Here is a 10,969-nt window from a genome sequence, read left to right as displayed (position 1 = left end):
AAATGCTTCAGGTGAAATTCTAAGTTTGGTGTCTATAGCTTGTGTTTTTTGATATAATATTCCCATTGATGCAAAAGTTTTCTTCTTTGTTGGTCAGCCTTATTACATGTGTGTTTATCATAATTTCCCTCAAAACTTTTGCTTTCAAAAAGTAGCAAACAATGCATAATCATTCCCTGCCTTAGGACACAGGCTGTTCATTTCATGACCTATTTCAACTGTACTACAAAATATATCTTGTACTAACAATTGTTTTAACATCACTTTATTTTAAATGAAACATGACCACTTTATTTTCCTTTTTAAAAGATGGTTAGACTATGTTCTGTATTTCTTGAATCTAAAACTGCCATAATTGAATTGTGACCTATTGTTTCTCCTGTCCTTGGGGACTTCACATTTACTGTCTTCTGTAAAATATTCTATGAGATCTGACATGCAAATATGTTTATTAAACTAATGAAAAATTCCCTAGACAGATCCTTCAAATGTCAAATATCTACTAAGGAAAAGCTCACCATCAAATTAATAATCTAACTAAAGTTAGTCCAGGAACTTAAAGCTACTTGGAAGCTAACAAAGGAAAGGGCTTGATTATTATAGTAATGGCATGATAATGGCTCCTTAGCAGTGAAAATGTTATATAATTAATAAACTAAATCTCCTAACCAATTCTTGGTCATCATAAAAGAGCAACACCATGATGCAAACATTTATATCTAAGGTAAGCCCCAGCTTTCTGATGATACATTAATGTGATAGTTATTGTAAGTCAAGCTGAATATATGAAGTAGGCAAGGAATGATTCCCTAACTTGAGTACAAGGACAATTTCCTTCCCTTGAAATTCTGAGATGAAACAGTCTGTGCATTGACTGGAATGAAATCCTAAGGGATTCAAAACAGAAAAAGGAGGATTTAGTGATCTTAATTTAAACTCTAGTTCCATCAGGTTTTTCCAGTCAACTGAAAAGAAGATTAAATGGCAACGGGAACTGATGTAGAAATCTAGCAGTTAAGAATGTAGGAATTAGCCCAATACCTAAGTTTGTACATCGAAGATACAGAAAGATTAATAATGAGCAGGGAGACTTTATTAGTCTGTGGGCCACATCTACACTATTGTGGTTATACACTAGGAATCGAGAAAATGAGAGAGATTACCTAAATCACAGACCTCTTATCCAATCACCCAGCTCATCTAGGAAGAGAGCTAGTATTTACTTAAGTACCCACTATATCATATTTAGTTTATTTCAATTCCTTTTAATATACTCAATTTACTTTAAACTTGATCTCTAGTTGGAAGGGGTGTTGGTTACAGAAAACAGAAGTAAGTAACTAAATTATACATAAATAAAGTGAAAGTTATCCAACTTGTACTTTGTCCTACCTCTACCCACCTCTAAGCTAAATTTCTTCTAGATGCTTAAATTCATCATACAACTCACTTTTTCCTCTCTGCAAAACAAGTGAGTTTATAAAAACTATATGAGCATTTATAGTGGGTGTCAAGCTAGCTCATCTAGAAAGGTGCCTGCTTGTGACCCAGGTTCAAGAGCACTGAGGGGAAACTTCGGTGCTATGGTCTCTCCTCTCTCTGTCTGAAAAGGTCAGCTTGGGGCAGTGAAGGTCTGCCAACAACAAAGAGTATGTGTAGGAATATTTGCCCAAGAAGACTATGTAGCAGTACAACACAGTACTTAAAAGCATGAGGTCCTGTGTTTGATCACTGGCACTGTATGTGCCAGAGCGGTGCTCTGGGTGATAGATATAGATATATAGTATTATTTTAGTGTGATTATAAAGATTGTCTTGACGGAATATATAGAATTTATATGCCAATACAAAGAATCACTATTCAGTTGTGTTAATCTGATAGGACTATTTTATAGACTTAGATATAGTTTTTTCTATATTCTTTATCAATTTTAAATCATTAACTGATGATATACTATCAATCTATTTCCAATGAGTTGAATGAAATGGCATATAAAACAGCAAGCCAAGCTTGTAGATAGTAGTTCCTTTGACTGCAATCTAACTATTCCATTCCTAGTTGGTTTAATGTGATTTTCAAACTGTACTAAAGTCAATTTCAGGATTTTGTATAACACTGAAAAATTTATTAATCTTGATTTAAACAAAATAATTTCCTAGAATCCTTTCACTTTCACATGTGTTTGTTATTCCCCCCTTCTCACATCTAATTTTGCTTAATTAGACTGTTGTATTTGATTTACCAAATGACTAGTTCTCGATTTCTCTTACCTAGTTCTTTTTTCTTTACCACTTAAAAAGTTCATCGATTTTAGATAATTTCAGTTAAGATAGTTTTAAACTTCTTTGTTGTTGATGCAATTTATATGTCAGTTGAACCAGAAAGATAAAAAGATATACTTCTATATACCTAAGATAGTCTATGGAGATCACAGTAATTTGGCTTATAAGATTTGGGTGGCTAAACAAATCCAGTATCTTTAGAGTCAGAGAGTCTCTCAGGGATAAACAAGCACAACCAAGTTAGACGCCATGGACATAGGCTAAAGTTGTTTCCATATGCACTTAGGAAACAAAAATAATGAGTAAGGCGAAAAGCAGTTTACAGCACAGGTGAAATATATTCACTATCAAGGGAGCCTCAGCTCTGCTTGTAGGTCTTGCAACTAAGTAAATCAGGCCCAGTCTAACTCAATTAGAACCTCTTATTATATCTGCCCAACCTCTTCACAGCAAAATTTTGTCTTTGATTAACTGAGCTCTTTCACCTCATCAAGTTGACTAACAAAAGAAAGAAGTTGAGGAAACAATAAAAGCAGAACTTGAACTGGGTTTGGTGTATCTGGGGGGATAGGGGGTGGCGTGGGCTCTGGTCCTGGTGCACGATGGTGGAGGAGGATCTAGGTGGGGGGTTAGAGTGTTTTTCAGATAACTGAGAAATTTTACACATGTGCCAGCTTTACTTAGTGTTGACTGTAAACCATTAATGTTCCCAATAAGAAAACATTTTTTTAAAAAGGCATTAAACATATATTTTTCTGTCTATTCTGTTCTCTTTTCCAGTGATTTCTAAAGTAAACAATCTGTTTAGTGAGACTTGGGCTCTCTAGAAATATAAATATCTTATCTGAACTTAAGGATCTCACAATTAATTTTCCTTCCCAATTTGTATTATATTAATTAAGTTTTTTTTATTATTCCCCCTTTAACCTTCAGGCATTTTCCTGATTCAACATTCCCTACACTTGGATATATCTAGGTCTCTTGTTCCTTCCACTCTAAGCTCTGCTTGGATTTGGAAAGTCAAACCTAACATAGATTTTGTGCCAGCAAGGGTGACATTTTCTTTATTATAGTATAAATATAAGGTTATTGTATTTAATATTTTCTAATAGTTTGAAAAAATGTAATATAGGAGAATACAAGATAGAACAGAAAGAAAAAAACAGCTTAATAATATTATTCACAAAGGCCCTTATTCATGTCATTATAAAAAATAAACTCATCTGGTTCTAGTCCCTGACAACATGAATCTTCTGGCATATACATCAAAATATGCAACATACTTCTATATGTATAAAACATGTATAGACATGTTTGACATGACATATATAACTCATATCACAATCTGTTAAAAGAAAACTTTAACATTATTGAACAGAAAAATTCAACTCTGGGAGTCGGGCAGTAGCGCAACAGGTTAAGTGTATGTGGTGCGAAGCGCAAGGACCAGAGTAAGGATCCCTGGTTGAATCCCCTGGCTCCCTAACTGCAGGGGAGTCTTTTCACAGGCAGTGAAGCAGGTCTGCAGGTGTCTATCTTTCTCTCCCCCTCTTTGTCTTCCCCTCCTCTCTCCATTTCTCTGTCCTATCTAACAATAATGACATCAATAACAACAACAATAATAACTACAACAACAATAAAAAACAAGGGCAACAAAAGGGAAATAAATAAATATTAAGAAAGAAAAATTCAACTCTAGGTCTTATCTTTCTGTATCATAAGGGAAATAACATTTGTTTTAAATAAACATATATATATATATATATATATATATATATATATATTTAGAGAGAGAGAGAGAAAACAACCAACCTCAGCACCAAAGCTTCCTTCAATATGGTGGGAGAACAGCTCATATCTGGACTGCATACATGGTAAAGCAAGAGCACTATCCATGTGAGTTACTTCACTGACCATAAAAATGGCTAACTTTTGTTTTCCCTTTTTTTATGCTATATGAATATACTGATTGGGATATTTATCTAGTCTACCAGAGCTATATAATCATGCATACATAATGTATACTTTTGTTTCAGAAATTATAATCTGCATATTATCATCTATAATAGCATTAATCAAATATATTTAACCATCCTTACACTTAAATAGATGAAATTTTCATGGCAACTGTTTTGGGTAGAACTTCCCAAACTGTCTTTTTTTTATCCAATAAGAGCTCTGTGGAAGAGTACAAGAATATATATATACCAGAGTTATTGCTGGGGCTAGGTGCAGGCACTAGGAATCTACCACACTGAGCAGTCATTTTTTTCCTTTTTTAAAATTTTATTTAATAAGTCAAAGAAATTGAGAAGGGAGAAGATAGAGAGGGAAAGAGAAAGATAAGACACCTGCAAGCCTGTTTTACCACTCCTGAAGATCCCCTCACTTAACCAGGTGTGCTTAACCAGGTGTACCACCCCCAGTGCTTTCAAATCATACATTTTTGAAATCTCACTTTATGGGCAAAAGGCAGTTTGGTTGAATCTAGAATTGTAGTTGGTTATATTTTATTATAGGAAAGGGCTAGAAGGAAATTCCAGGAATAGGGAGCACATAGAAATCAGACACTGCTAATTCTGGGACTCGGGGACTCTTCTAGCCCTCACACAGTGAACTCAAAAAGACTACAGGCCCAAACAAGCAAATAAAAGCCTCTCCTCCACATGGGGAGAAACACCCTTGCAGCAGCATTCTAACCATACATCAAGTAGGGGGCTGGGGGGGTCTGTTCAGCTATCTTACAACTTCCAGGTGGATGACTTAAAGACCCTGTCCAACAACTGGTAATCTATCAAAATATTCAGTTTTACTTGTAAACTCTACACAATCTAAGGACATTAAGCAACTACCCTTTCCCATAATTAAGGGACTGTAAAAAAAAAAAAAAAAACATTGTCTGCAGGACTGTTTTCTGCCTTGGCCCACAGCACCCTACCAGAACTCCAAGACTATTTATAGATATGTACCTGAACTTCCATGGCACCCAGAGCACTTCCAGCTACTTTCTGTTCTGACTTTGGTGTCCTAAAGGTCCTTTCTGAAACCAAACTGCAGAAAAACTGCTTTTTAGCTTAGCTTCCTGTTAGTCCCCCACTTGTGGAAAACAAAGACGTATTGGCAATCATCCCTCCAGGCTAGCTAGCACTGTGGCCTCTTAAATACCTTTAGTGCCTCTTAACTAGTTCCTGCTGGTGCACTAGGAAATCTTCCTGAGGCATACTTCCTCCCAGGTCAGGATCTGGAATTTCTCAAACTGTAGCCTGAGCTTGGGAATCAATGCTGTGTTAGCCTATCCATCTACCACAGAAAACAATGCATTTTCACTTCTGACATTGACATGCAGCAGAGAAAGCATGTATTCCTCCACTTAAAATTAGCTAACAAGCTTGGGAATCATGATCCTTCAAGGACATTGTTCTTCCAAGTGTGGATGCCATGGTCCCTTCCTGCCAGGAACCAGCACTATCTCTTGGGTTCGGGAGCTTCTTTAGTTCCCCGTAGTCTTTAAGCAGTGGACTCATAGCAGGCCTTTCAAGCTGGAGTTATCTCCCTCTGTAGGACACTTTAAGCGCTCTGGCTCTGAAACTTGTGAACCATTTGGTAGTATATTGCAGAGCATAATAAACCTACCCAAACCCTTAAGTACAATAATATAAGACCCTTGTGGAAACTAAACATCCTGTTCACTGGAGCCCAGGCCAGCATATTGTCATTGTATTTTTGTTGTTGTTGTTGTTTTTCCAGGGCACTGATCAGCTTTGGTTTATGGTGGAATAGGGAATTGAACCTGGGACTTCGAAGCTTCAGGCATTAGAGTATCTTTGCATAACCATTACGCTATCTACCCCCACCTTAGTGTTTCTCCCCATCCCCCACTGCAGATAATGAGAAACAAGCTGGGACCATGGGATTACCCAACTCTTCAAGAGCCTTTAAGCAATTTGACCCATGTAGACCACTGTCTTAATTACTTGACTTGAGCCTTTCAAGCATCCATCCTGATCCTACCAACCCCCCAACCCCCATCCTATTAGCTGCCTAAGGAACCTTTCCTTCACTTATCTAACTTCCGAGATCAGAAGAGATGGGGCATGTTCAGAGTGGTACGGCCGTAGACTCCTTCACTTATTTACCCCATTGCTGGAAAACCAAAGCTGGGACCAGGAGGTGGTACACTCAGTTAAGCATACACATTACCTTGTAGAAGGAGCCAGGTCAATCCCCTGCTCCCCACCTGCAGCACTGACACTTCATGAGCAGTGAAGCAGGTCTGCAGCTGTCTATCTCCCTTCCCCTCTTAATTTCTTCTCTCTCTCTCCTATCAGATAAAATAGAAAAAAAAAAGAAAGAGAAAAAAATGGCTGCCAGGAGCACTGGATTCAGATTCAAAGTGCCTGTACTGAGCCCCAGTAATAACCCTGTAGACAAACAAACAAATAAAATGATCTAAAATAAAATTAATCAACTTTTTAAAAATCCAGGGGCCCAGTGGTGACATGCCTGGTTAAGTGCACACATTATAGTGGACAAGGATGCAGGTTTAAGACCCTGGTCCCCACCTGCAGGGGGAAAGCTTCATAAGTGTTGAAACAGAACTATAGGTGTTTTTCTGTCTCTCTCTTTCCTTCCTCCTCTCAAATTTTCTGTCTCTATCCAATAATAAAAATTAAAAATTAAAAAAAATTCTGCCCACAGTTGTTAAGGAATCACTCAGCCTTGAAGAACCCTGAAATTGGATGACTGGAACATATGGATTGAGAACACTGGCACGCTGGGGGCATGTAAGGCCACATTCCTCTCTGTTGACACTTGGCAGGTCCTTTGTGAGAACATGTGATCTGCATACTACGTTCCAGGAGAGACTTATGGTTAATAGTCGGGTCCAGTGCTGTGAAATGTGTGCTCCACTGGGAAACATACAGCTATTAATAGAATGTTGGTGCAAGAGATTCCTTTTCACCACTGTACTTCCTGAAGAATAGCCACCAATAGAGAAGGGGTAAACCTCATCTGTCTTTGGTTAGCCTGAGGAGTCAGTTTTGAACCCCCTGGACCACCATCCCTATTCTTTATCCCTCTGGGAGTATGGACCAAAGATCTTTATGGAGTGCAGAAGGTGGGAGGTCTGGCTTATGTAGTTGCTTCTCTGCTGGACATGGGCGTTAACAGGTTGATCCATATCCCCAGACTGTTTCAATCATTCTCTAGTAGGGCAGGGCTCTGGGGAAGTGATGTACCTAGACACACTGGTGAGATCATCTACCCAGGAAAGTCAGGTTGGCATCATGGTAGCATCTGCAACTTGGTGGCTGAAAAAACAATAAGATATAAAGCAGAGGGGGCTGGAGGGTAGTGCAGCGGGTTAAGCACATATGTTATGAAGCTCAAGGACCAGCATAAGGATCCTGGTTCGATCCCCTGGCTCCCCACCTGTAGGGGGTTGTCACACGCAGTGAAGCAGGTCTGCAGGTGTCTATCTTCCTCTCCCCCTCTCTGTCTTCTCCTCTTCTCTTGATTTCTCTCTGTCCTATCCAACGACAATGACAGCAACAATAATAACATTGATAAACAAGGGCAACAAAAGAGAAAAAAGTAGCCTCTAGGAGCAGTACATTCGTAGAGCAAGCACTGAACCCCAGCAATAACCCTGAGGCAATATATATAGCATAAAAATATTTAATAATTAGCAACCTAAAGGTAAGAGTATGCAGATGAGATTTGGGGTCTTCATGTTGGAAGAAGCTAGGAAGTCTATTTTAGGTAGATTCCAATGGGCCTGTAACTTTACTAATGTTTTCCTGGGTCGGAGAACTAATGTGCAAGTGGGCTAAAAGTATTGTCTGGGAAGATTGTGTCAAAGTTGGGAATAGGACCAGAAAGCTGGATCAGAAATAATAGGGAAAACATATAAATACCATTAACTGTAAACCCCACTGATCTGACCCATGGCCCATGTCTATTGTATTTAGCACAAGAGCATGTATAACTTCTGCGTCCTCGTCAATCTGAGCTCACATTCCATAGTCATAGGTAGGAACATTCTCAGCTGCACTCATTACAGGACCAGACTTCCTTGAGTGGCAGAGTTGACCCAGCCTCCCTTCAGAGAGTGGGTCAGTTTCTACCATTGTTGTTCTACATTGAGGGCAAGGTCCGATAGAAGCCCACAAGAAGGTTTATGATGTTGTTCCAGTTGGAGATGACCAGTGATGGTGGAGAGAGGGATCTGTTAAAGGTCTAGCCCCATCATATCTATGTCGAGAATCCCAGGATTCCCTGACAAGGGCCGTGGATGATGGGTAGTAGATCTGTAACAACAATGGTCTTATAAATGAAAATTTCTTCAATAAAGTGTTCTATTCAGAAAAGATGTTTCAAAGTTTAAATTGTATCAAATACTGTGTAGATTTAAAATATTAATTGTTATAGAATTTAGTGTTCCTCTGCTTGCAAACAGAATGAGTTGGCTATGTGATTCAAACACATTACATCTAGGCTTGTGAGCCTAAATAGTGGGAGAGGAGATGTTACTCCCTAGGGAATGCTAGTCAGTTTCTGGAGATACTGACTTGCACGTGGTGCCTCTAGCACTTACTAGAGAGAGGCCAAGGATACTGCTAAACAATCTACAGTGCACACATAGCACCACTCTAGTATGATTTTTTTTGCCTAAAAATGTCAATAGTACCAAAACTGAGAAAAACTAGTGTCTGGACCTACCTGTCTGCCTGGCACCTGGTTGTTTTCAAAGAGTTTCTTTTCACTCCCATCTTTTTTAAAAGATTTATTTATTCCCTTTTGTTGCCCTTGTTGCTTTTATTGTAGTTATTGTTGTTGCTATCATCGTTGTTGGATAGGACAGAGAAAAATGGAGAGAGGAGGGGAAGACAGAGAGGGGCAGAGAAAGATAGACACCTGCAGACCTGCTTCATCGCCTGTGAAGCAACTCCCCTGCAGGTGGAGAGTGGGGGCTCAAACCGAGATCCTTATGCAGGTCCTTGCGCTTTGTGCCATGTGTGCTTAACCCGCTGCGCTACCCCCCGACTCCCTTCACTCCCATATTTAATAGTCTTTTTCCCTATTTCTTGTTAGGGATTTTCATATTTATATACTTGAAGGTTACCCTGTTTAATTTTTTTGAATTACTCTTTTAATGGAGTACATGATTCATTTGGTTGCTAAAAATTTTTTTGCAAGACCCTTCTAGCTTAGTACTTGGGACATTGTCTCATCTTAAATACATACTTTGTCTCTTGACTAAAGAAACTTACCTTTGATGTGTCTTTATAACACTCAGCATCTTTCTTGGATTTTATTAGATTATATGTATATCTATTTATTTTTACTGTCTCTTTTCTACTAAAGTCTTCATAAAGGCAGAAATTATAAGAGTTAATACATAGTTAGCACTCAGTAGGATAGTTGTTACATTTAATAAGTTATTAGGTAGTATGGCCTCTAGAAGCCTTCCAAACAGAAATCTGCAAATTTTATCTACCTGTTTTTTCATCTAGTTCTTCAGATGAGATTGTGAATAGCCAGTATGCAAGGCTGTAGACTTTAGTAGGACTTCAACTTTATTTCAAATAAATAAATATGAGCTAATAAAACTGTAAATAAATCTCCATCTAGTATTCTTTAGATGCTTGTCATTTACATAGTTTATGAATATTTATACAATAAAATCCCTCAAGTTGACATTAGATTTATGAATAATGTTCATATATAGATATGTTGATGAATTTGTATGGTACAAACTTACACTCTAGATACAAAGACAGTTTGGGAGGAAAAGTCATTTATTTGGAATCAATACCTGTAAAAGGAAGAGGCACAAACAGGATAGGACAGGGTGAGTTTCTGATCTTTGATGCAAGCCTGACAAAGCCTTAGCCCACTAGGAGGGAAGCTCTGGACTGAGTTCTGCCCATCAGTGTCCCACTCTGAGCTGAAATGTTAGGGTCATTATATCCCTGCCTATCTCACACACTCAACTTCTGAAGCTGACCCTGAAGTGGCTGCCAGCTGGAGCTTACCTGCTGACCACATTTCTCCCAGCTGGGAAGCAAGCCCTTCCTACTTTTACTATGTTAAGTTCAGCATTCTGAGTGCTTCCAAGTTTAGATATTATTGGTTCACAAAGAAACCATATTGAACCAGAACTACCAATAAGTAGCAGACCAAGTAGACTGAAACTAGGCTTCAGACAGGGTTCTTGCTCTAAATTACTCTGCCATCCTGTCTCCTTGTCGGAAAATTGTGAGGATGTGGTTGAGCTTGGCAGGGCTTGACTTGAGGGGACATCCATCCTCTCCTCTTATCAGACTTATTATCTACATAATCATTGTTTTGCCTGAAAGATCCCCACCCATTCCATTCATTTGATCTATCTTCTTTCTACCCTCAAGACCTTCCCTGTCTGAAGGGTATTATTAATCCTACCAGTTAAAACCCTCGCAACAGTTGCTAAGGAAGTTCCTACCTTTCCAGCTCCTTTTGCCTTTCTCTGCCCCTTTCCTAGCCATTTCCATTTTCGACTTGCCACTTCCAGGTCCAACCTTTAAAACCCTTGTCTCTCTGAACAATAAAGAATCAAATTGCCTCACGACCACGAGTCTGTTCCTGAGTCATCTCTCTCGCGTTGCTGAGTGAGTAGCAGCTCAGGCTGGCTCTGGTCGCGTTCT

The sequence above is a fragment of the Erinaceus europaeus genome, chromosome X (assembly GCF_950295315.1).
Source record: "Erinaceus europaeus chromosome X, mEriEur2.1, whole genome shotgun sequence".
NCBI lineage: Eukaryota > Metazoa > Chordata > Mammalia > Eulipotyphla > Erinaceidae > Erinaceus > Erinaceus europaeus.
Note: the sequence above shows the minus strand (reverse complement) of the source record.